General features: G+C 40.3%; 1 long non-coding RNA gene across 1 annotated transcript; it reads left to right on the top strand.

The window, feature by feature from the left end:
• The first annotated feature begins 6,185 nt into the window (after nucleotides 1–6,185).
• LOC103560871 (uncharacterized) lies at nucleotides 6,186–25,305 on the top strand. Its single transcript, XR_011542945.1, has 2 exons — nucleotides 6,186–6,340; nucleotides 25,013–25,305. It is a non-coding gene; the product is annotated as an uncharacterized lncRNA (long non-coding RNA).
• The last annotated feature ends 2,396 nt before the right edge of the window (nucleotides 25,306–27,701 follow it).

Below are 27,701 nucleotides of genomic sequence, written 5' to 3'. Positions count from 1 at the left end.
ACATCAGGTAGTGATGTGTTTCAGAGAAAACAGAACAAGGTAATCTGGCGTAATGACTGCTGGGAGAGTTGGCAACACCAAATGGTCTGCCATCCAGGAAGGTCAGTTACAAGAGTGGGATAACTGAGCTGGTACCTGAAGGATGAGAAGAAAACAGCCACGAAAAGATCAGAGAAAAGAATGTTCCAGACACAGGGAACAGCAGGAATTGCTGGTTCCATTCCCATTCATGACAATTTCATCCAAACATGACCACCAACACTAAACCATGACAAATGTATAGATATATGTTCCTGGTGAGAAGAGTCCAAGCTCCATTCAGGCAGGAACTTTCATCTAGAATGTTCACTGATGGATATCAAGTAATTAAGTATTCAATAAAATACATGAAGGAAATCCAATTAGGTAGGTTAGTGGGAGGCCAGAATACTCCTGTAAAAATACTTCAAGAATATTTCTATGGGCCAGTAGCCTCACGTTCCTATGTCAACATATTGGGTGCCTAATTGTTGGAGAAATGGTATAGTTTAGATTTTCTGGAAAAAACCACTGGCTTCTTTAATGGTTTCATATAAACGATAATAGTAGCACCCTATAGTAAAGGACCTTGGTAACTTGAATAGCAATGAAAGAATTAATACGAGAGAAGGTAGTTGAGTCTGGATGAAGAAATTTCATGTCATCAGTTGTCTAGAGGAACAAAATAGGCTTGCCAGAGTTACCTGAAGGGACGTTGTCTTTAAAAGTAGCTCAATTTATGTTTAAATAAATGGGCCATCCTGTGGGATGCTAATATTCTTCCTATGCACAAATCCACTAGGTTATGTATCGTGTAAGTTAGAGATTTCTTTCTAGACAATAAGCTATCCAGAAATTTAATGCAGAGGCCAAAACCTCATATTTTATGCATTGACTCTACAGTATGACTTGGAACACAAGCAAATTCCTAGTTCCTCCAGAAATTACCTTCATCTCGGTTCCTAAGATTTAATCTTGCTGCATGGATAAGATGGAATATTCCCTCATCAAATAACCATCATCTTTCACCACAATGTTGATGGACCGCTATATGAATAAGGTGGTACATAATAAGGAGAATCACACTAAAATTAATTCACTATTATCCAACCTTGGGTTCAACACTTTTTTGAAGACTATCCTCCCTATGTATTAATGAAGAGAATTCAGATTTAACCAAAAACTTTGTGGTCATCCTTTCTTGAAAACTAGTAAAAATTATACTATTCACATTTTCAAACCTAGTTTTATTGTATAAAGCTCACACTGGCAGAAATTTTTCACAAAATCTTTTTTGCAAACCATCAATGTCCAAGTCACTGTGCTAGGGGTACTGAGGGAACATAATAATAAATAAGATGTGATTTCTGCCTCTCCTTGACCATCCAAGTTTGCATTCTAGTTACCAGCTTGGGGCCAAAGTAAAATATGAAGCCATTTTAGATGTTTTATTTTAAAGATTTTTTTTCCTTTTTCTCCCCAAAGCACCCCAGTACATAGCTGTGCATTTTTAGTTGTGGGTCCTTCTAGTTGTGGCATGTGGGACACTGCCTCAGCATGGCCTAATGAGCAGTGCCATGACCACACCCAGGATTCAAACCAATGAAACCCTGGGCTGCCGAAACGGAGTGCATGAACTTAACCACTCGGCCACGGGGCCAGACCTTTAGATGTTTTATTTTGACAATCATCTTAATTTGGCTATTTTTGTGTGTGTGTACAAGAAGCATGTGCTTCTACTAATTTTTTTTACACTTTTAGTATCTTTTATTAGCATATTGTGTGTATAAGATAAGCAACTCCTTCATCCCATCCCCAATATCCCCTCATTCCTGACTCCGTTCTCCATCCTGAACATTCTCCCATCCATCACTTAAAGTCCCTAGCACCTTACTCATTCATCAAATATTTGGTGGATTAATGCATTAATTAACAAAAAGAATGAGGTATTGGATTAGGGTACATAATCATGCTTAATACTCATGTATAAGTTTTAAACCAACAAAGCCATGGGCTCAAATCTGTGTTTTACAAAGATATGGTGATACTAGGAAGGGTGGATTATAAAGGGTAGAGTGAGGGGCTGGCAGGTGGCCAAGTGGTTAAGTTTATGCTCTCTGCTTCAGCAGCCCAGGGTTTGCAGGTTCAGATCCTGAGCACGGACCTACACACCGCTTATCAAGCCATGCTGTGGCAGCATCCCACATTGAAGAACTAGAAGGACTTACAACTAGGATATACAACTATGTACTGGGGCTTCAGGGAGGAAAAACAACAGAGGAATACTGGCAACAGATGTTAGCTCAGGACCAATCTTCCTCACCAAAACAATAGCATAACTTTGGGGAAAAAAGGAAGGGTAGAGTGAGCAGACGAAATTCCCTTACACGGCAAAAGTTAAAAGATGGTGAGGGGCTGAGAAGACGTCATGGCAATGAGGTGATGGAAGGCAGTGGAAGAAATTAAGAAATGGGATAAGAGGGGTACAGGAAGCTCAGGATCAGGAGAAGCCTGGTCCCCATAAACAAGGGACATAGGAGAAAATTCTCCTTTGATTATGAAAAGAATTCCCACAATGGCAAAAATGCTTTTATGCACAAATATTCAAAGACAGCATTAAAATGTATGTAGCAAGCCAGACTCTCTCCCCAGGGCTATAGGGAAGGGCTCCTCAGGGCCTAGTGTCCCACTTTGCTTTGGAAATGTGGAGACTAGGGGTACGACCCCAGACCCGCAGTGCTGACTGCAAACTGGCTCTCTGGTGCAGACCGCCTGCCTCGCACTTTGCTCTACTATGGGCAGCTGCCATGGAATGCATCCCTCTGACCTTTGCCTGTGTTTATTTCTATTAGAGGAAATGAGTGTATTTTTCTGACAATTTTTAAGCTGAGGAGGAAACCTACCAGTCTCTGGATAATAAGGAGGTGAGACAAAGCCATGACAAGCGGGAGTGTCTTCACGGCACGTGTGCGGCGGGTTAAGTCAGAGGTCACGCCACGGCTCTCCTTTTGTTGAAGCAAAGTTCCTATATTAATGCATTATTATTACCAAGGTTTTAGGGTTTATTAGAGTTTTGAGATGAAATTCTGGCAGGAAATTTAGGCATACTTGATTCGGTTCTCTCTCTGCACAGATTATTGGGAACATTTAACACGAGAATTGTTTCCCATTTCTTATCCAGGTCTTCGGAGGCAAAAGTTACCTGTATTGGAGTGTGTGCCATTCATCAAACATGTGTTACAGTGACTGGTCACTGACTCTGACTTCAAAATGGGGATGGTTTTGGAAAGAGTGAGTAAGCCAGTAGGCTACACATCAGTTAAAAAGTTACTGGCTAATTACAGACTTGTGGCTTCAAGTGTGTTGCATAACTTCTTCACTTGCCCTCTTACTCATAAAAGGATCTTCGTTCATAGTGCAGTGGGTACAAGGAGGGACCAAGAAAAGAGCTGGCAGAGCACTTTCGGGGCGTACAGTGTGCCCTACTTTGTCTTTATTTAATAAAGCAAGAACCGACTGTAGCAAAGAGGAAAAATTAACTAGGACAACCAGGAAGGAAAGTACAAATAAACCAGCTGTGATATCAGAAGATATTACCAAGAAAACGTCCAAGAGGACAGATACACACACACACACACACATTTGTTCTCTTTTTTTGTATTCACTTAACATTAAGTTTTTCGCCTTCTACTACGTGGCTACGAGCTCTTTGGAGGTAAGGGTTGGATCCTTCATCCTTGGATTCCCGAGGCTCAGCATTCTGTATGACATGGTAGGTCCCTATAGTTCAGTGTTGAATTAGGAAAAAACCAATCAGATTGATTTAGATCATGTTAAAGTATAAATGACAGATAATAGTAGTAGAAGTATTTACATTTTTAAAGAAGATCCTGATTTATTCCCAAAGTTGTTTGTGACAGAGTCAAGGGAACAGTTTCAGGTGTGGGGTACGTACCACGGAGCAGAGGCACCAGGCTGGCCCCTGAAGTTGTGAGAGTGTGTAAACAGCCAGCTGTGCTTCTACGGACGGTTCTCACCCACTCTGTCTGTCTTCCAAACTTCTGTTCATAACCTTGCTTTTCCCAATCTTAGCCCACTTATATTCTATATGCTTTTTAAAATTGCACACATATTGTGTGATTTAAATTACATAAGTAGAGCTAAATGCGATGAGGTATTCAGCCATGTATTCACTAAACGTCTAAGAAGTGGCAGTCATTGTGCTTGATGCTCTGGCATAAAAATGAATAAAACAAGCAGGGGAAGGTGCAGGAGGACCGGGAGCTTCCTGGAGGGGAGGCTGTGCGTGCTGACTGTAGGCAGTTTCTGGTTCATGGTAGGCACTTAAGAAATAGTGTTTAAGAGAGAGAAGGAAGAAGAGGTCGGAGGAAGGAGGAATAGAAAAAGAAGGAAGGAAAGAGAGAGGAGGGAAGAAGGGGTAGAGAGAGAGCATGCTTAGGATGAAGACATGGGCACCCTGAGGTTGTAGACCAAATGAGAACCATTTGCTACAATGAAAACACCAGATAGCAGCAGATGCCACAATAGGCACTAACTGTGACCTGACGCTGATAAAGAGACAGCACAGGGGCCGCTCGAGCAAGAACAATTTTAATTACAAGGAAACACTGAGTATTCTTCTGGGAGGCACTTTTGCTGTGGGACTTCCCCCCAGTGAACTCTGCTCGAGTGAGAAAGCACAAATGTCAGGCATCTGTGAACTGTACTTGCCTTCTGGGTGTTCACTTCCCTCTTGACGAAAATCCTCTCTCACTGGGTGAAACGTGCATTCCTGCTTATCCAGTGGCTTGCCAAAATTCTCCATATCTACATATTATTACCCTTGCTACAAGATTCTTGATAAGGATTTTATGCTATAAAGATACTATCATTCCTTATAATTTTGTCATTATTTTAACATTTTTATTCATTGAATACCAACGTATTTGTGATATTTCACGGTTGCCTTATGAATGGTTTTATGGAATAACAAGATCCATGAGCTCTAGAGTTAAGACATGTTGAAATTCTGTCTCCACTATTCACTAGCTTGTGACATTTGGCAATCTGGGACGTCAAGTACTTCGCATGTTGACTAGCATACAGTACCTCACTCAACATGTGGCAATGGGTAACAGTATTAGTAACAATAATAATAATGATGATAATGATAATAATGGTAATAATATAGTCCCAGAAGACAAACTGCACACAGAGATGGAGTCCCGGGCTGGGAAGAATTGGAAAATTTTATCTAACGCCTCACTCACAGTCATCTTTGGTTTTAGAACTCTCAACAAGTTGAGCTTCTTCCAGCAATGATTCTGGAGTGAAAGTTTAGTCTTGAGACCATAGAAATTCATAAAATTTAAAATGAGTTTTCTTGATCTCCACAGTTCAGAACAAGAAATTTTTTTCTCAGGAAATGATATCATGTTAATACTCTCTTCCTTTTGCTCTGGAAAATTTGCGTTCCCAAATGGGAATATTTTTAATGCTTTAAAAATATCAATATATGCTTGATACAAAACTTCAAGCAATATAAATACAGAGGAGAAAATAATGGTTCCACTGTGTAGATCATCACTTTTAATGATTCAGTGAATATCCCTTCAGTCTTTTATCTATGCATATGCATCTCATAGAATATGAATACGAATTTTTATTGAAGACGTTGGATAATATGTCAAGACTTGGTACATACATACTCTTCCATAACTTTCAGATTCACTCAGTAATATACCATGGTCATCTCTTCATGTCAATGAATATAAATACATCTAATATTTTTAAGTTGCTGCCGAGTATTCCATTTATATATGTGCCATATTTTAACCAATACCTCCTCGTTTCATTGTTAAAACAAAAATTTTGGTAGACATTCTTGTACATAGGTATCTGTTTATTTGTGTTAATGTTTTTGTAGAATAAATGCCTAGAGGTAGAGTTGAAAGCCACTGAGGACACCCCTTTTAAGTGCTGATCACATTGCTGAATGCTCTTCAAAGAGGTGATGCTTTTTAAACCCCCACCAACGGTGAGCGCGATTTACCTATTTCCTCTCAGCGGAACTCACTTAAAATGGGGCTTTCTTTCAATGAGGCTTGTCATTTGAAATAGTCGCCATGGGCACCAGGGAAGTAGAGAATAGAACACGAGCTTGAGTACCAGAACCCAGAGCCAGAACCCTTCACAGGGCCTGGTTCACGGCAGTCAATAGTCACTCCATACATTTTTGGTGACAGACTGAGTATCTGGCTGTCTAACTAAGATCATCAAGGGCCTGGCGTAGGAGAGGCAAATGAATCGAATGAAGAAATAGGTAACATTATGTACAAATACTAGTGTTCATGGTCTTCTGCTAAAAAGAAAGGAGGGGGGGGCGGTGAGTGGAGAGCTTGGAGCAACTTCACTTGAGAAGGTTTAGAGGAGATAGTTGGACCTTTCCAAATTCCAGTCAGAGAGGGGGGAGTGTCCATCCTTCGATCGTGTGTTTTCATCTGCTTTCCAAATAATGAGGCAAGGAAAATTACAGTGACTACGCTTTTATCATAACTACTCTCTCAAGACCAATCAAGACCTTACAAAGTATGGTTTTCCCCTTTGTGCCTTCTGGGTGGTTGAGAATTTGCACTTATAGTTCCCAATGGAGGTGGTTTTCTTCATTAGCGAGTATAGGAAACAGGTTTGAAATATCGTTTTTCTGAGATAAAAATACTTACTGTGATTCTAACTCTCTTAGACCGCTAATTCTCTTAAGTATATAAACATTCCAATATGTGCCTTACGTGCATTAAAGACTGTAGCGCATGAATGTCTTTATCAGTCAGGGAACTAGGTAGCCTTATCAAATTAAGTGCAAATCTACAATAAATATATGATAATAATCAAAGGTGCATTTAAATACTGCAGAAGTTCCTTTAACGTGGAAAAAGACATAGAGAAAAATCTAGCATTAAAATCTGATTTAAAATCCAGGAAGCCGTGGATTGTGTTTCCTAACATTATGATTTCCGTGCCTAAGGCTACACCACTGGGACCATTTGCCCTTTTCATAACCCTCCCATAGTTGCATACACCACGAAGCTGCCTCCCGAGACTTAGGATTATACAGAGCAAGGATTCTACCAAGAATAATTGTTTTCCCTACATACTCAGTCATTCTTCAAAGGCATATTGATGAACACAAATGCTGAAAAGCTCCTTTGAACATCTCTTTTAAAAATTGCTACCAGTGTCGGATGTTGGTAAATGAAAATCTCCAGGAAGCAGCAGTTTCATCCAACACAAATAAAGTCAACCCCTTGATTATTTCTGAGCAGATTAGCCGTTATGTGCATGTGTGAAGAACCATGAATTACTTTGACATGAGCTGATATTTTTTCAAGGATTTACTTTATCTCCTTTTTTCCCTGAAGAAATCATTTAGTTTTGGGGTAAAAATTTTGTAGAGGGTGGGAATTCATTTCTGCATTGAAGCTCTGTGCTTTCTCAAACAATCGTTGAAGTTTATATATTTTTTACACATATTGCTGCTCCGAAATAGTCCCTGGAATATACGTATGTTCCTTAGAATCTTCCTAATTATTTATTTCTTAAAGCCTCAAAGAAAAGAGTTCTGACTTAGGCAAAACATCTAATGTGAAATACCTTTTTTTCCTTGCTTTGCCGTAATATGTCTGAGTTTTATAAAATGCATTTCTTTTTCTCAAATGAGGGAATCAGCATCCTTTCAAAAATTCTAGCAGGTAAGACTATGCGCTTAAGCGTTCTCAGGGATGCCAAAGTGGAATTTCCCTTCATCCAAGTTTCTCCAGGGTTTTGCTTCCCAATTGCCCTAGAACTTGGAAGCAGCTATTCCACTCTTGCTCTTTCCCCTGGTTATCTTGCCAAATTCTGCAAATGTTGTTCTTGCTTCCTCCCAAATCACACCCAGGGACATTGTCCTCACTTCTTTCTAGATGGCCTTTTTCCCCTTATCCTTTGACATAATTCTGAGTTCCTTTAGCACTACAGAACATGCACTATTTTAAATCAAGTCAATGACACATTCTCAGTTCCCATATCCATGCTTTTTAAAAAAAATTCTGATACATGTATTGTCTTTATTCAAAAACAGCACTCTATTCAAACTCGTAGAATAGTAGTCCAGAGTGAAACTCAACTATGTCATAGGTGCAAGAATATCTGGAACAGAAAACCTTAGTGAACAGATCTTCTTAAAAGTACATTATTCCTTTTAATTGTTGGATACTTACCTAATAACATGATTTGGAAACGCAAATGAAAAAAATCTAAGCATGTAGAAGAAGACATATGGTAATTTTACAGTGTCTACTTTTTGATGTTTTTAGGTTAATTTTTCCAAAAATGTCCTTTCATTCTTCATGGGATATAAGATATACTATTCTCAAAAAATTTACTGTTCTTATTTCACTTAGCATAATACCCCCAGGCCCATCCATGTTGTTGCAAATGGCAAGATTTCATTCTTTTTTATGGTTGAGTAGTCTCCTATTGTGTGTGTGTATGTGTATGTGTGTGTGTGTGTGTATCACACCTTCTTTATCCATTCATCCATCGATGGACACAGGTTGTTTCCATATCTTGGTATTGTAAATAATGCTGCAGTGAACAGAGGTTTGCATATATCTTTTTGAATTAATGTTTTCATGTTCTTCAGATATTTACCCAGAAGTGGAATTGCTGGATCTTACAGTATTTTTAATTTTTTGAGGAAACTCCATACTGTTTTCCATAGTGGCTGCACCAATTTACTGTTCTTAATTGTTACTCTCATTTCCTTCAATTACTACAATTTTACAATAATACCAAGAAAATAATTAGAAAAATCATAGAATTATGCTGCTGTTACTGACCTCTAATGAATTCCCTTTATTTTAGGGATGAAGAAATAGGTCCCCAATAGGTTACATGGCTTTCCAAAGTCACACAGATACCGACTCAACCAGTGTCAAAATAGAGTTCACTTTGTTTTATATGTACACTCTCTTCTATGTTGAAATATTATTTTCCCAATGCTATTCTATTTTCCCTAAATTACAGCCAACGTATACTATGTTAGAAGTTGTAATATTCACCATCTCTATTGGACACATGTAGGCATCTTCTTAGATTTTTTTGATGGTGTTCTCTCTTGGATCCTCTGCCCCAGCTTCCACAGCAACTAAGGCAGTAAATCATAAGTAATATTGCATTCCTAGAAGGATTGTGGCTATTAGTGTCAGCATCAAAGACTTTAAGAATGCAGGGATGGGGGTCCCCATCATATTCCTGTTCAGTTTACCGGCCTGTGTAGCCTCTGCAAAAACTAGGTGGATCGTGGCAGGAGATGATGGATGACCACCAGCTGAACCAGATGACATCTCTAAACACAGGTGACATGCCGGGTGTGGTATTCTTACCGCAGCAGACGAGCACATTCTGAGATCTGGGTGAGCGGGCGCTGTCAGGTGGCGCTCCCAGGCAGGGGACAGGATCTCAATGACAGGGCACCACTTGAGACTCAACCAGGAGGCTGACCAACAATAACAAGGACCAACCACAGGGGTAAGACAGTGATTTCACCACTGGAACTAGGCTACAAGGTAGGCCCTGGGGCCCAGAAACGAGAAGGAAGCCCAATTACCAGAAGCAAGACGCTCATGCTCTGGAGCCTGGGCTGCAAGCTGGGAGGGCGTGACGATGCTGTCTCCAAGTGAGGACCCCTGTGTTCCTGGGGACAGCAAAGCTGAGACTCCAGGAAAGGACGAAGTGGCCTCAACCACAGGAAAGGGCATGATGACTGACGAGAGCCTAAACAGGTCATCATAGATACACACCGTTCCTACCCTCCCTCCCCCTACTGGGCTTTTAAAGTCGGTTTTTCTGTGTATTTCTTCACATGTTTGTTCACATACGTTCTTTATTTTAATGTCCACATTCCAGCTTTCCTTTTGAGGCTCACAGTTGAAGAAGCAATTTTCAGAGAATAAAAGACACTTCCAGCACCTCCTTTTTGCTCTCTCCACGAATAGAAAATCTGTACAGAACACTTGCAGATTGCTTTGTAATTAGCGACAGCCGTAACTTTGTAATTAGCAACTTTTTTGAAAAGTTAGCCCATTTATTCACTCATTATTAAACATCAATGATGGGGCCAGCCAGTGGCATAGTGGTTAAGTTTGCACACTGCTCTCTGGTGGCCCTGGGTTTGCAGGTTCAGATCCCAGGTGCAGATCTACACACCACTCATCAAGCCATGCTGTGGCAGCCTCCCACATACAAAATGGAGGAAGCTTGGCACAGATGTCAGCTCAGGGACAATCTTCCTCACCAAAAAAAAAAAAAAAAAAAAATCAATGATTTATTCATTCAACAAATATTTACTAAGTACTTACTGAATGCACAGAGTCTACTTCCAAGTCAGTCAGATCTGTGTTCTACATCAGCTTGCTGTTTTCTATTGATAGTGCCTATTCCTTATAGTGTCAAAAGGATTACGTGAGATAATTCATATAAAGCATAAAGCACAGAACCTTGCAATAGTAGTTAGCTAATATATAATAGCTACTACTATTACTATTATTATTATTCACGATAACATTAAAACTAGGTGGCAGTCCATAGGGGAAACTAGACTTTGAAATAAATCAATGTAATATAGAGTAATAGGTCTAATGGTACGAGCACCATGGGGATGTGTAAAGTTCAGAGAAAATAATCACAGAAGCCTTGACAGGATGAATCATGTTTTAGCTTAAGGTTGAAAGTTGGAGAGTCCACCAAACAGTCACGGAAAGGATGTTGCAAGCAGAGGCGTTTCTTCGTGCCGTGTGATCCAGGATGGAAGGCAAGACTGGAAACGTACAAAGGGGCTACGTGACAAATAGCATCAGATCCTTTGCAGAGGAGGCAGGATTCGATATGGGTCAATTATTGAGAAGATTTTCAAACTCTGAAGATTTGAAGCTGTTTAAGCCGTGGGGAAACACTTTTCACCTTTTATAAAAATCATTCTAGCAGCAGCTGGAGCTGGGATTAAGTGACTGGAGAAAGGGAGGTAGGCAGCCAGGGAGACCCTGAAGGCCAGAAGGCCAGTGAGGAGCTGTGAAAACAGATGAGGAGCAAGGGGGTGGGCATCTGTCTGGCTCTGTGTTTTTTACCTGGGACTCGCCCAGCCTAATCCTGAGCAAAATACACCAGGAATCCCAGCCGTGTCCCGGACAGTCATCCTGTCCACCTTCTTGCGCTCTCTCTGGCACTGGTGTCATCCAGATGCAGGTTGATGCGGCTTTTGGAAGACCTTTGGAACTGAACCTGGTCAGGCAACTGCTGAGCCTCTCAAAGGTGTCGCAGTCTTTGCCCTTCTGCTCCCTTTTTGCTAAACCCTGAACAGAGAAGTGTTTCTTAGAGTGACTTACACTGGCCACCTGTTTCAGGGGCTTGTTAAAAATGCCCGTTCCTAAAAATCCCTCAGCATTGGACATCAAATCTGCACTTTTTACAATCTCCCCAGGGCAGACTGACTTTGAGAACCCCTGCAAGAGACCACTAGGCAAGTGGTTCTTTTTTTTTTTTCTTTTTTTTGAGGAAGATTAGCCCTGAGGTAACTGCTGCCAATCCTTCTCTTTTCGCTGAGGAAGACTGGCCCTGAGCTAACATCCGTGCCCATCTTCCTCTACTTTATATGTGGGACGCCTACCACAGCATGGCTTGCCAAGCGGTGCCATGTCTGCACCTGGGATCTGAACTGATGAACCCTGGGCCGCCGAAGCAGAACATGCAAACTTAACCGCTGCGCCACTGGGCCGGCCCTGGCAAGCGGTTCTTAAACTTAACTAATCATCTAACTAGCTTGGGGAACTTTTGAAAAACAGCCTTTGAGGCCCCATCCCTGCAGAGGTCTGAAGGCCAAGCATCCAGTGGGGAGTCCTGACCCAGCAAGAGCTCCCCTTGGGGTTGGACACCAGTCAGATTTAGAAACCATTGCCTAATATCTCCTTCCTGGTAAATTGCCCTTCTGCTGCTTGAAGAAACGAAATAATTAGTCGCAAACCTTTCCTGGTGTAATTACAAAGGGATGGCTGAGTTGCTATTTTATTGAAATGAATTACCGCAGAAAGATTTTGAAAAATGAAGAGGCTAAGATGAAAGAGGAAGGTCTTTCTCCCAACTTGTGGCTATTAAAAGCTGGCCTTGAGAAGCGATAGCTACAGATGAGCACAGCACTTCTTGACTGATGCGTTACAAGGTGTCCATTATGCAGAAAACCACCGATGCTTGACAAAGAATTTTCTTTCATCTAATCACTTGCGTCAGAGGCCTTTTCCAGCTCCTCTCTCATTTGCCCCAGAATCCAGGGGAACTCCCTTTAACCATGTAACGCCTGTGCTTCCAGTTCCAAAAGCAAGGATCATCATTTTTCCACTTGCTTGTCTGGCAGCGTGGGTGAAGTTTATGGGACCTAAAAAGGATCTAATCCGATAATGGACCTGTTTGGGGAGGGAGAAGAGGGGGAGAGAGTAAGAACTTTGGAGAAATTTAATAACAATTCATCGTTATAAATCAAAAACAACAACAACGGGAAAACGGCTTCCTGGGTCTTGTCCACCACATCAGAATCCAAGTCTAGTGACCGCAGTAGAGCTAGTAACTTAAATGAGATTAAGGAGTCGAAGGGGAAAGAAAGTTCTACAGAAAGAGAATGTTACGCCATTGGTTATCTCTTAAAGTGGATCTGGTTCCACTGTTTATTTTTCCCTCGTTTGTTTATCATTCTCCTCGGGTTTGCCTATGATAGCTCTTTGCTCCATGAGAAACTCTGTTGAATACATTGGAGGGAAACTTGACTGGTTTCTAAATGATGAAAAGGTGCTCTTGGAAAACTTTTCAAGGGAGTAACGGTAGTAGCTCAAACTTTTTGCTATAATTTACTATGGTTGAGCAAGTAGGCAGGCTTCCTGCAAGAGACCTTTCAAGAACTTGCGAGTACAGAAGAGGGCGAGCTTTTGCTTGAGGTAAAAACGCGAGCCTTCTCATAATTCCGATTATTTAAACATTCATAAAGAGAATGGCCCAAGAACACGTGAATGATCCTTTCTACATCCTGGGAGACCAGGAAGGGAATTTATTTTTAAGCACAGACCTGCCAGTACTAGTGCTGCTCAACCATTTGGCCTGGAAATTCCAGAAAAATATTCAAAAGAAAAAATCTCACTGCAATCTATAAGTATTTAGTCGATAATTATTAGGGAAGGACCAATGCATCCTCCGAGACAAGAAAGACTTGCTGAGAAAGTGTCACTTGAACTGAGTATTACAGGATATTACAAGTTTGCCAGATAGTGGAGGAGATAAGGACATTTTAGGAGTGTGACCAGGCAGACACATGCGGTGATTAAGACCAAAAAAAGCACATGATTTAGTGCCAAAAGTGTGTGGGAGAGTGAAGATGAGTGCCTAAGCTGTCCGGTCGGGCAATCTGAAGGGGTGAGTCTGAAGCTGTAGGTCACGTGAAGGCGTTTGTCAGCAACAGGCCAGTCATCAAGTGTTTCCAGTAGGGGTGTTTGTTGTGAAATCAGATTCAAGTTTTAACAAGGAAATGCTAGCCGCAGAGTGGCTGAGTTTAAGGAGTGACCGGCAATTGTGACTAGGAGACCGATTAGAAGGCTAATGCAATTAATGCTAATGAAAGAAGAATGAAGAGAGGGTGAATTAGGATGGGGATAAAGGGGATGCTAGAAGTTAAAGCAATTTGACTAGGACCGATGGAGAGGTTTTCTGGAACGGTAGTCCTATGGTTTTTCCTACTCCATTCTCTTTACTGCTGATCGTCATTTGCTATCATTTGCTTTCTTTGAAAATATGTATCCTCTTCTCTCCTGCTCCCACATGGGCGACAGCAGTCTCCTTTCTCTGAAATACCATTTCAGTCAGCACCTCCTGACTTGCATTATTTGTAAACTTGTTTGATAGGATTCCTTCCCTGCTTTGAATCTAGCTGAAAAGGTAGCTATCACTCTGCTTAGGATCCAAAAAAAAGCACATTCAGTGGAACCAAACATACTATACTCTCCCCATCCACCACCACCACCACGACTTCAGCCCTGATGACATAAACTGCGAAACGCAAGAAACATCAAAAAGAACGTTTACTTCCCCAAAAGAACCTGATCCCAAACAAGATTTACCAGAAGCTCTATATTTCCTTCCTCAGGCCCCTACTTTGGGCTTTTCTAAACTGTCCCAAAGTGTTATGCTTCCCAAGTAGAAGACACACAAGTCCCCACACCTCTTCAGCCTACTGAGCAAGAGAAAAAATAAGGAGGAAAAGGAACAAAACCTTTATAATTCCTTTCAACCCTCTCATTAATTGTTCCACGTTTTAGCGTTGGAGGAGGGGACGGTCAGGATGTTGCTTTTTGTAGCCCCACTCTCTAACCAATGTCAGGGAGCACAAGATGAGAGGGATGGGGAAAGTGGGGTGGATATAACTCATCTACGGGACTTTTGTTTTCTCAAGAGCAGGGCTGAGGATCTTACTTCCCTGTAACTTCTACTTACAGTAGAAGTTGGCTTCCTTATAATAGGTACGTAATAGTAATTAAATAGAGCGTATTGAATTGAATCATTATACTTTTTAAAAAATTTGTATTGTCTCTAAGTCTTTATGGTTTTAGAGAATTTCCACACAGTCTCCCTCTGTTCTTTCCGTAATGTTGAAATATAATCAGTGGAAGTCCCCACTATGTAATATAATTATATAATAATCTAAAATGTGGGTGAAAATACTTAAGTTAGCATCAATAAGCAGCAGGTGGAAAACCAGGACTCAGACTCAGGGTTTTTGACTCGGTATTCTGCTCTCTCAAGCATTCCTTGATCTTTCACGGGACCCTTGTCGTGAGAGTTGTATCTGAGGAGCCTGGACTCAGATATGTGCAGCTATTTTCAAATTCCTGGGCAGTGATGGTAGACCTCCATTTCCTGGCTATGAAGGAATTTTCGAAAACTAGGAAAATGGGTAAAGAATACTAGTGATGAGATAAACTAAATATTTGTCCAACTACCCAGAACTGATGAAAATTTGTCGGGATTAGTCTTAAGATAAGAATATGGCATAGGATGTTCTCTGATTACCTATTATATCAAAGCACCATCTCCCAAATGAGGTTCCCACATTCCGAGGGTCTTATAAAGATGGAAATCTCAAGCCCCACTCCCACCTACTGAGTCAAACTCCCTAGGATTTGACATGTTTAAAAATCTCTTTAGGTGATTCTTATGCAGTCAAGTTTGAAAAAAATCACTGGACTAAGGATTTGGTCACCTCATTTAATCTCTCCAGATATTTTGTCCTCAATTGTTCTATCTGCAAAATGGGATAATAAGACCTTATCTTCCCAGAGCTAGGAGGTTAGATCTAATTATCTCTTCCAGTCCGCCATGGTTGAAAAACTTGATATTCAATTATTTATTTTTCTCTTCAATCATCATTGATGATTAGAGCCTACTTCCCTCTCCTAACACCACCACCTTCCCCCAAATTCCCTTCCCCAATCCCTTCTCTCATTTACAATTCAACTCCTCTGTGAAACTGCTCCCTATGGCACACACCCAGACACACCCAGAACTTACCCCCATCTCCTCTCTGAACTCAAAACATTTAAGGTCCCAGCACTGATTTGGCCCAACGCAGCCACCGCTTTGTGGTGACGACCTCTCTTAAGTCTCTTTTGTAACTCCCTCTTGAGGACAGCGACTGTCCTGTTGATGACATTGATGTTGATCAATACCATGTCCACTATCATCTCAAAACAGATTTACAATCACTTTTTTATACATGTTCTATCATCTTGAAATAAATCCTCCAAAAAGCCTGCTATGCACAGCCTTCGAACTTAGTCTCTAATAGATTTGAACTCATTTCGCTTCCTCAGCTAAAGGCAGTTAACTCTCCAGTGTCTAGATCGCTAACTCTTCAAATCAGAAAGAATATAAAGTATTTCCTAAAAACAAGGAGATTTTAATTAAATTACAAAAAAATGCTAAGTTGAATAACCAGTTTGTGGCTTTCGAGGGAAATAAACACTCTTGAAAGATAATGAGGAGCATGAAAAAAGAGACGTGACCATCAGTCAGCCCTTCCCAAAAATGGACGGAAAAGCAGTTAGTTGTATTTTTGATGTTGAACTTCCCCCTAGAATCATAACTCTATTTAAATCAACGCTATCTACTAAATTATATCTGAAGCCCCTAGTCAAGAGTCCTTTTAATATAGGATTGCAAAAAACAATTAGTCCCTACTTTTAAAGTTGGTACAAGGCAATGCTTAAACATTATCTAATTGTCAGCTTTCAGGCAGCTGGTGCTTTTTTTTTTCTTTCAATTATCTATTTTATTCTTTTATTTTAAACTCAAACTTTGGAACTTTGTGGCATTTTGGTTTGAGATTGGAAAGAGAAAATTAATCTCCTGAACAGGCAATTGTATAGAGCAATTCACTGGAGATTAGTGATGTCAAGAGGAAGCCCAGATTTGAGGACCAGCATTTTCAGAATGATCCCTGGTGTCTCTCCAGCAGTTCTCTACTCCACATTCAAGGTAAACAAGTGTGGTAGGCGGAAAGGAATCTCATAAATCTCCCGAAAAGATCATTGCTTTTCAGTGATCCACCGTTAACTTTACCCTTTTCTATGATCGCTTCAATGTCTGAATATTAATGAAATTTGCAACTGCAAATAATTCTTTGATCCCATAATAAGTTCTCTTGACCCTCTGCCTGATATTCTTTCAGTATTCTAGAGTGTCCTCTGCAGGAAAGGGTGGGGACTAGGGAAAAAATAGGGAGCTAAGAAAGCAAGCGACATGAGAAATATGCCATTGGCCATTATTTAGCAAATAAATAGAAAACAATCAAAAGTTTACATTTGGCAGCATTGTTCTTCTAGAGAGTTTACTAGAATTCACCATCCTAAAAAAGTGTTGGAACCAAAAGGTTAGTGATGGGTGAATCCACCAAGCAATAGCAAATATATTCAAGGCAATGGGTCAATGCAGGGCAGCATGCTGACCTTCATGGGCCCTTGCACTTTTTGCCATCATGGGTCCCTCCCATCATAATAATATCAATATTAAAAATTATTTTTATATAACTTTAAATATTTAAATGTTTCATTATTTTTAGGCAAAATTTAATCAATTTTTATAGGCCCTAAAAATGTTTTTTTTTTTTTCTGATGGAGAAAAAAATTAAAACATTTTGTATGACCCTACAAGTTCCTTTTTTTCTTATGATTTTAACAAAATTAAAAGACCTTAGTGGATTTCTCAAAGTATTTTAGGCCATGTGCTCTGTGCTACTGTGCCTAACAGATTAGTTGGCCTCGAGTCAGGGAAGTAAAGACGATGGTTGGTTTGAGATGAAATGGGTCTTTTCCATTCTGAAGCTTCCTTTGTCGGATTTCACCTGGTGCTGTAGCCGTCTCCATGGTAGACGCTCAGTAGCGTAGCTTACTCAAGAGAAGTCTGAGATCAAACCTTCTCTGCACACCTGCTTCTCTTACAGGGTAAATCCTTCTAACTAGTAGAAAGTCTCAGATCCATTTGGTGATTTTAAGTAATTGCCTGGACCAGAAAATTGCCTTTATGGCACTAGACTGAAGTTGTTTTCCAAGTTCTCTGACTCAATTAGCTTGCATGATGTTCTTGTGATATATGACCAGCAATTATATTTCTCACAAGTCTTAGAGACCTGTTAAAATTTTCAAGGATTGAAATTAATTAGTTGAATTTAGTGACTAAACTAAGAATTGATGATAATGATGATAATGGCAATGATGATAACTATGATAATTACGTTTTCTTATACATGTTTATTTATTCAAGAAAGGAATACTAATATGTGAATTTTAATTCAGTTTCTTCCCCAGAGTCTATATACTTAATTGGCTCTACTAGTTACTTAACAGTGCTATTCCTGTCCCCAAAAGAGTGAAAAACAATAAAAATATTACATTTTTTTCCAAAATACATTGATTTAATGATAATGAAATTGACCTCAAAATTAAATTACAATGGCAGAAGAATATGATGTATGGTAAAGAGCACTGGGAATCAAGAAGTTTTAGCCTTACTTCTGCCCTTTACACTGTGAGAATTTGGGAAATTGAGATGCCTTCTCTGGATTAAAGAAATTGAGAAAGACTAGAGAATTCCCGAGGCCTCTTCCAATGTTAAAACTCCGTGAAAGCAATAAAAAGCTTATAATCTCTAGTTAATAAAAATATTTATTTCAACATTGTGATTCTGCATATCTATCTGGATTGCAAACTCTTTTGAAAACGCAGATTATTAGGCCCCAAACCGAGCTCTCACCCACTGCAGAAGTTCTGATTTTTAACAGGCACCCCAGAGTTTGGAAATACTAATCTAGGTAATAGAAGATTTATAACTATTTCCGTTTTGCAAGAGTTCTAGCTTATCTGAGTCCTAAATAATAAAGATCTACATTGAAAGAATTAATCATATTAAGAAGTCAGGAGGAAAGCAAGGTGCCTAACTATGGTAACTATTACAAAGGACTAACGAAGTGGATTAAGTGCAACAATAAAGTCATAGTATACGGACAGAAGACTGCTCTCGGGAAATAAGACACAAATGCTAATGATAATTGTAGATCAATACAGTAAAAAATAGGAACATTTCTGAAAAATTATTAAAATCTTTCTTATGTCAAAATTAACCACTAATAGTGTAAGATTAATTTTGAGACAGGAACGATTTAAATTGCTTTAAATGGTTTGAGTCTGGAATATCCAACTATCTATTCCCTTGTCTTGTGTTTTCTTTAGTTTTGAGAGGCAATATTTTTGGAATTCCACCTTCTGAAAAAAATTATAGCTAATACTTATATAGCACTTACTATGTACTGGGCGTGCCATGTTGTAAGAGCTTTACATAAAATAAATAACTTAATCTGCACGACGAATCTGTGATTGGGACACAGTCATTATCCCATTTTTACACTTGAAGAGATTAAGCGTTGAAATGTTTGATGACTTCATCAGGGTGAGGCAGGTGGCATGGCACTCCTTTGCTTACCTCTATCAAACGCTTTATTTCCATCTTGCTAACTTCAAAATATTATGCAGTGCCTTTTAAATGATTGGCTTCTGGTGAACCCACCCCCCACTCCCGCCAACACCACATGCCAGGCATTGAGAAAGAGGAGAACATGAGGAAAGGGATAAAAAAGATAAATTAGGATATATTCTCTGTGCTCATGTAGTGTACATTGTGCTCATCGGCTTACATTTGTTATAATTAATTGAAATGTTTTATACTTGCATTAACCCGTGCTTGGAAATATGTGTCTTGTGTGAACACTGTGAAAGAGTCACAGTATCTATGCTGAGTCTGTGTATCCTCAGACATGGAATGGGCAGGGTGTACTACTTTCAAACCCCCACGAGCTCAGCCAGGTATTTACGCAGGTGAGCAACCTGAAATCTTGACAGTTTTGGGGCAGGACAAAGAGGAGGGAGAGTGTAGATGGTGGGAGTTACATCAGTAGCCTGCAGCCCCAGACAACCCTGCTCCCTGTCTGACTCTTCTGCGTTCCATCCCCACAAGACCTTGCAAGCCTTGAACTTACCCAGTGTTCAGAGATAACTGGGTGCAATGAGGTCTTTTTCCCAGCAATACTTGGTTGTAAGAGGGGGTTCTTGAAGACGGAAAACTTTGAAGAGCCAAAGGGAATAAATGATGTCATTTGAGGACTCATGACAGGAGAAATCAATGAGGTAGAAAGGGAATGAGTAAAGGATTTCATGAGACCTCTCGAGTTATTCCCACTAGGCCTGGGCTACTCTTTCCTATATTCAAGAGTAATAGTTAATACTTGGATCTTACCATATCCACAATCAATCGTTTTAAGAATAACAAACCATAGAATTTTCATTTCTTAAACAACATATTTTTGTTCATTCATATATTTTCTCTTTTCTCTCTACTAATTAAGATCAGTATATATAAGATTTTATGGAACTCATGAAAAACTGAAAATGTGTCTAAACATAAGAAATTAATGACAGAGAGAGGCCAGTCACCACTACATCCATATTAGAATAGTTAAATTAAAAAGATTGACCATACCAAGTGTTGACAAAGATGTGAAGAAATCGAAACTCGTACACAGCTACTTGGAATGTTAAATAGTACATCCATCTTGGAAAACAGTTTGACAGTTGTTTTTTTAAAGCTAAGCATACATTTGCAATACAATCCAGCCATTCCACACCTAGGTATTTACTCAAGAGAAATGAAACTATCCATGAAAAGTCTATGGCCAAGTGTTTATAGCAGATTTATTTGTGATAACCAAAACTCAAAAGAACCCCACAGTACATCAATAAATGAATGAATGAATAAATTGTGGTATATTCATACAATGAAATATGACACAGTAATAAAAAGATGAACATGATACACATAATTACAATCAGTGAAAGAGACCAGAAGAAAAAGAGTAAATAGTGCACAATTCCACTTACATAAAATTCTAGACAATAAAAGCTAACTTAGAGTGATGGAAAGCAAATCAGTGGTTACCTTCAGATGGTAGAGTGGAGAGAGGAAAGGATGGACGGAGGAGAGATTTCTAAGCAGAATGAGGGAACTTTGGGGAGTAACGGATATGCTCATCTGGAACGGGATGATGGTTTCACAGGTGTATGCATAAGTCAGAACGTATCAAATTGTACGACTTAATATGTGCAGTTATTCTATGTCAATTATATCTCAATAAAGCTATTATTTAAAAAAATACTAGTCAATTTAAAATTTGAACCAGGAAAAATACTGGACAATAAACATCCAAAAAAGACAAGAGATGGAGAAATGGAAAATTTAGCATTTATTGTATCAAAGTCTGTCAGATAGGTCCTTCTGTAATAAATGACAGTCACAGGAGGTGGAAGAGAAGTAGTCTAGGGCACATTTTTTAAGAAGTGTTCAAAGGATGATTTGCTTGTACAGTTAGAGAGAAACGGTGAGAGAAATTCAACGTCCCTGCAATCTTGTAAGCCCCTTCCAGAAAAGAACATAAATCTAAAAGATTGGGAGGTTGGAAAGACGGGCAGGTTAAAAAAAAGACATACAGTAAAAGGAAATTGATCACATATCAAGGCTACATTAGGGGAAAAAAATGAGATTGCTTGAGTGACCCTTTATGCTGTACACAGCACCACCTTGAGGAAAACAAGAGGAAATACTTTTTTTTTTTTTTTTTTGGTGTGTGCAAGCTGTTTATTTTTTTTTTATTAATGTTATGATAGATTACAACCTTGTGAGATTTCAGTTGTACATTATTGTTAGTCATGTTGTGGGTACACCTCTTCCCCCTTTGTGCAAGAGGAAATACTATTTTGTGTGTAACACGGCCCAATTCATGCATTGCTTTACTCCATTCAGCATTTACTTAGCACTTCTAGGTACACCCAGCACTGCTCTGCATGGGAGACAGCAATCAACCAAAACTCACAACAACAAGAATCCTTGCCCGTTTAGAGCTTGCTTATCAAGAAAAGCAGCTTTGTTTTTAAATAATTTATGGTGGTTGTAAATTTACTTTACAAACTTTTTAAAAAACAGAAGAATCTAGAGGAAGCTTTTATGTTGAAAATGAACATAAAAGACCATTGTGAATGTTCCTTTTTAAATGTGTTTTCACAGACAGATTTGCATAAATCAGAGGGTTTTTTTGGTATCACTCCACAGTCAATTCTAAGATTGTTAAAACAAAATAAAAACAAGACAGTCGATGCAGAAGTGTTCTGCTGTATTCCCTTTCCAGGACTGAGGCAAACATCCGCCTCCCCACCCCCCACCCCCCGAGCTGCCAGGAGTATAGCTGTGACCTCATCCTGGAATGATTGTACCCCTCTCTCAAACACTCTTTGAATTGTACCTGCACCTTCCTCCTGGAACATATTTAAACTTTGGCGAGGGCGCTCTCTTTAGCCAAAAGCAGTTTCCATCTTCATTTCTCTCCATGCTTCAGCCTGGATAGATTCTATTGCTGTGTCTTCAAGTTCACCAAGCTTTCCTTCTGCAGTTTCTAAGCTATTCTTAATTCTACCCAGTAAATATTCATTTCAGATATTGTACTTTTCATTTTCTAGAAGTTTTATCTTCCATTTATCTCCTCATTATGCTCAAGGTTTTTATTAAATCCTTGAGCATTTCAGCCTCTTTGTATGTTTTAAAGTGTTCTTAAAATCTGTGTCTGCTAATTCCGTCATCTCTGTCATTTCTGGGTCTGTTTCGGTTGAAAGATTTATTTTCCTGATTATAGATCCCATTTTCTCCTCCTTTTTCTTGTCATGTTTAATAATTTTTGATCGGATGCATGGACACTGTGAATGTAACATTGTTGAGTGCCTAAATTTTGTTTTCCTTTAAAGAGTTTTGGTCTTTGTTCTTACAAGAGTTTAAGTTACTGGCAGATTGGCTTAATCCTCTCAAGGCTTATTTTTAAGCTTTGTTAAGGTGGACCTTAACACCCTCACCTTTACTCTCAGGATAGTTTAACCCTGAGGTCTCTTCTGCATGCCCTGGTGGAGTACTGAGGATCTCCACTCAGGCTGGCCAGAGCTCAAACAACTCCTTGCCCCATATGAGCTCCGTGAGTTGTTCAGTGTTGAGCCCTCTGGTCGTCCTTTCCCTGGCCTCTGAAGTTTTATTCTGTGTATGTGCAGCTAAGAATTTTGCCGAGACTAAAGGAGATCCTTAATACAGATTTCTAGAGCTCCTTTTTTCTGTAGATCCTTCTTCTGCCCCATGTCTTCCGGCTGCCTCAAATTCCTTACCTTCCAATCTCTGTCTTCTCAACTCAGTGGGGCCACTGTGCTCTTCTTATGATCCCTGTCCCTGATGCCCACTGGGGAAGTGTCCCCAGGACAATGGTAGGGGCTTGTCTCAAGTGTTTCTCATCTCTAAGGCATCATGGTCCAGTATTTCCTGTTCTCCAATATCTGAAAATAGACCCTTCATACATTTTGTCCAATATTCCAGCCATTTATGGTGTGAGGGTAAGTCTAATTCTTGTCACTACACCATGGCTAGAAGCAAAGTTCCAAAATTCCTTTTTTTCTCATCTGTACATGCAGTATAGTGTGAATACAAGCTCATTTCAACAATGCGTACTCTCCATTTTTATAACATTGTTCTTTAAGAAAATGTATTTGAGATCCTAATGTGAGAGAGCGTATAGCTTTTCCCCTTTGCTAGTCCTTAAATAGTGAGAATGGAGGTGGGTGCTGGGAACAGAGAATTGGGAAGAAATGTTGATTCCACTCAGTATGGCAACATGCTAACTCTCTTTACTTCTATATTTGCATAGGAAATGGTAACCCTCTAGGAAACAAACAAACCAAAAATGAAGGGGAGTATTGCAAGGGAAGAAAGGAGCTAAAATCTAGATTCAAAATCATGCTGACCTGAGCCGTTCTACTTCAGCCAAGTGTTTGCAAGTTGGGGGCCTCCCAGGACTTTACTGTTTTGAAATACATTTTAGATTATCCTCAAGGGAACTAGCAAAATAAAGATTGCCAAACACAAGAGGTTACATCTTGTATGCAAGAGCTCCTATGTTCCACATTTGACAAACTTGTGCTTGGTATTCAAAGGTCACCACAAACACCACCACCAAAAACCAAACAGCAAATCTCAATAGTTTATTATAGGTGTTGAAATAATATTTATAGAATTCTTGATATCAAATGCATCTCCCATCCCTTCTCTAGCCTTCAATATCTTTTAAAGTAAAGAGTAACACATAAACAGAAATACTCCTGCTTTAGCCCTAATCCCAACAGTACTGCTGAAAACCTTGGTTCTGTTTCAAAGCCCTGTATCCAGCTACAGTGTTCCTTAGTGATTGATGGAGAGCGAAGTCTTTCTAATGAGGTAGTCTTGGATCCTGGATTCACCATTTGCATCTTCATAACCTGGGCGGAAGTGATTCAACTTCTCTAAGGCGTAAGTGTAAAGTTTAGATGTAATGTCACTTAACGACATGCATCCTTCTAAGGTCTGAGACCAAAAAGTTCTAAATCACCCTTAACTCTCTCCTTTCAAATTCAATCCGTCGGTAAATTCTGTTAACTCTAACTTAGAAATCTATCCCAAATCCTACGATTTCCTGCCCTCCCCGTTGCAAGTGACCATGATTGTGTGCCTGAAATATTGTTGGAATTTTCTAATTGATCTGCTTCTATGCCTAGCTCATTCCCGAACTGTTTCATATTTTACTCAAATGGCATATCGTTTGTTCCTATCGGCACGAGCCCAGCGATGTTTCTTCAGACTGCCAGCCGCAGGAGTTTCCAGGGGCTGCAGCTGATTTGAGTTCACAGTTTCCAACCTTCTCAGAACCAGCCTCATGGCACCGCATCCAGGACGTGTGCACCAGTCGTGCGAAGCCTCCTGCACAGAGATCTGAGCCCCAGCCCCACAGGGTTTCTCATAAAGGTGGCTCTCAGCAGACGGGGAGTGAAATTAAGCTGTCCTAGTCTGGTGCCCTCCCTGAACATGGGAGAGCAAATGCAATCCTTCACGGGATTCTGGGACTTCCCGCGCAGGCAGAGGAGTCCTGCATGCATGTGTTTCACTCACTAGTGCTCTACATACTACTTATTGGGCAAAAGGGTCCATTGATTGAAAAAAAATATTTGAAAACTGCTGGTCAACAGAATTAAGTCAGAAAGTTTTGGAGCATATACAAAGAAGTGCTCATACCACAAAATGAAGAGGGCACATTCTTTGCCGTAAGCCTTAAATGAGTCTTTGCGTCAGCAAAACACTCCTGTTTGCAGCTGGAGCTGGTCTAGATTCAGTATATTTGTTCAATTAAATGTCATATCTCATCAGAGATTCCGGTCAAAGTCGGTCTATAATAGTGACTTAAGTTTTCCGTTGATTTTGTCTACAGGACTCCATGTCGTCCACAGCAACTGCTAAGCCCAAATCCATACGACACCCCAGTGGTCAGCCAGAACCAGGACGACCGCCTGCAGGACCTTGTCACCGACCTCAGTTCTCTGGTCTCTTTAAACGAGAAATCCCCATTTAGGACCCTCAGAGCCGCATCGATGCTAAAAGCATGTTTCCAGGACATCTCCACGCTGTGTCAGTAGGAAAATTCTCCAGATTCACAACATGTAACCATACTCGCAACTTACTCTTAAACATGATTCTCATCTATAAATGCTAAGCTGAAACTTACTGGACCTTCAGTTTCTCCAAGTTCACTTCCTCTGGTCTCAGATTCTTAGATCTTATTCCTTTTGTTTAGTGTCCTGAGCAAGAACTTCCTGATGAATCTGCCTTATAAGGGGCATGGATTCTTCACGGTTTGGCTGTTTTCTGCTTCTTAAATCTTCAGCTTCAAAAGATCATCTTTCTCATCAGTTTAGGCTGGCAGAGTTCGGGTCGGGCAGGTTTCTCCAGCTTTACAAGTTCAGGTCAATGGTTTTAACCATGCGTTTATTTATCATACTTATTATTACATAGAAAGACTCTGAAAGACTCTCTCAGAATTTGTATCTTGACTTCAGGGGAGGCGTTCCAGCACCATGGTTGAAGAACGTGGACCTGGAATCGCAGAGTGCTCGTTTCGAACTTTGGCCCGAGTATTGATCAGCTGAGGAAATTTAGGCAAAATATTTAACCTCTCTGAATCTTAGCTGATACCTTTGTAAATACATCACGGAAGTGAAGATGAGGTAGGCATGGAAAGTGCTAAACACAGTGGCTGGCACTTAATAACTACTCAAAAAACAGTCTGCTATCATTCTTGTTATTTTATTTTTCACCTCAGATTATTGTTAACTGAATTATGCAAATACAACATTATTTCCCCAAATTTATTCACTGGATAGAAAATATTCCACGTCCGTCAATCACAGTGAGTGACTTTCTGTTTTAATAATTCTCAACTGGGTAAAGGGGGTGGGAAGAAGGTAGGCATCCTGCTTACTTCTTCTGAAAACCTTTGCTGCTGTTGTATATTCGGGTTTTTTTGTTTTTTTGTTTTTGGAGTACCCGAAAGTCTCCAGACTTCATCAGGTTGTTGACAAATAAAATCATATTGACATGGATATCCAAACGCCCTACTTGCACCTGCTCAGGCAGAACTCCAGTTCCCAGCAAAGCCCACCCCTGCTGCCCACCCCAGGTGCTCCTGGAGTCATCAGGGTACCCCTCCCATGTTCTGCTGGCATCTGATAACTACCCCTTCACCACAAGGCTTCCCACACTGACGCCTGCTGCCTATGAGAGGACCTCCCTTCCACAGCAGACAGCAAACCCTCCACCAAAGCCAGGAGCACTGCTTGTGAAGCTCCCACAGACCCTGACCCGGGAGAGGTCAGAGCAGTGCTGGGTTCCATCCCGATGGGGAGAGTGCTTCTTTCTCGTATCCATGCAGCAAGCTGTCACCTGGGCCCAGCCACAGAGCTGCTCATGTCCTTGACCATACGTGGGGCCTCAGGAAAACAGCCCCTTCCACCTTGCCTGGAATCCTCTCTCTGTCCAGTCCAAGCAGCTCAGGAGGATGCTTTCCTGTGCCTTCTGTTGTCGTCTTCATCACTTCAGTACACCAAAAAAGTAAACAAGCACTTCTCTCACTTCCACCAGAGCGCCAAGATCCCCTATAGGTCAGTTCGGGCAAATGAGCCGTGACAGGCCACATGTTCAAATGGCCAAACTCTATGTCCACTCCCGGACGCAGCTGTGGCATCCTGCCACACATTTTAAGACACAGGGAAGCTTGTTTAGTCATTAGTTGGAGGTAGTGTTACACTTAATCCCTAATTGTACACTGTGAACCTGTTTCCACCTAAATTCCCTTTGTTATGGTTGTGAGGTGAATAATTAGAAAGCATGGATTCTGGTGCCAGTTTCTCCTGAAAACATCGGGGTGATATTGAAGTGCATAGTTAACCAATTTAGGCCTGTTTATCCACCTACAAGATAAAGTGATCAGTCCGTGTGGTTTCTAAAATCGCCCCCTGGCCGAAAGTACGTGAGGTTTGGGGCTAATAAAGTAGAATATTCTCTTTTGTGTTGCCTTTCAGTGATGGTGGTAGTGGTTATGGAATTCTCTGTAAAAATAGTTGGGTATTGTATTAGATTGTCAGTTATTGCTCTGGTTCCAAACCTGTTTGTTACCCTTTCCCATAAGTTGAGCTATTACCTATAAGGCACACTATGTCCCAACTAGTTTATTAAAAAATTAATACTGGGACTGGGTCACTGGCATAGCAGTTAAGTTTATGCACTCTGCTCCAGTGGCCCGGGGTTCACCAGTTCAGATCCCGGGTATGGACCTACACACTGCTTATCAAGCCATGCTGTGGCAGGCGTCCCACGTATAAAGTAGAGGAAGATGGGCACAGATGTGAGCTCAGGGCCAGTCTTCCTCAGCAAAAAGAGGAGGATTGGTGGCAGATGTTAGCTCAGGGCTAATCTTCCTTAAAAAAAAAATGAATATTATTTTCCCAATATAGTGCAGATCATGTTAAATTTAAAGGATTGACATAATATGCCTAATTAGGAGAAAATCAACATGAAGTGCTTCTCTGAATGTGTTACAGCAGCCCCACATCGAACAGGATACA

The sequence above is a fragment of the Equus przewalskii genome, chromosome 8 (assembly GCF_037783145.1).
Source record: "Equus przewalskii isolate Varuska chromosome 8, EquPr2, whole genome shotgun sequence".
In the NCBI taxonomy this organism is placed as follows: Eukaryota; Metazoa; Chordata; class Mammalia; order Perissodactyla; family Equidae; genus Equus; species Equus przewalskii.
This window is presented reverse-complemented; position numbering and strand designations above follow the sequence as displayed.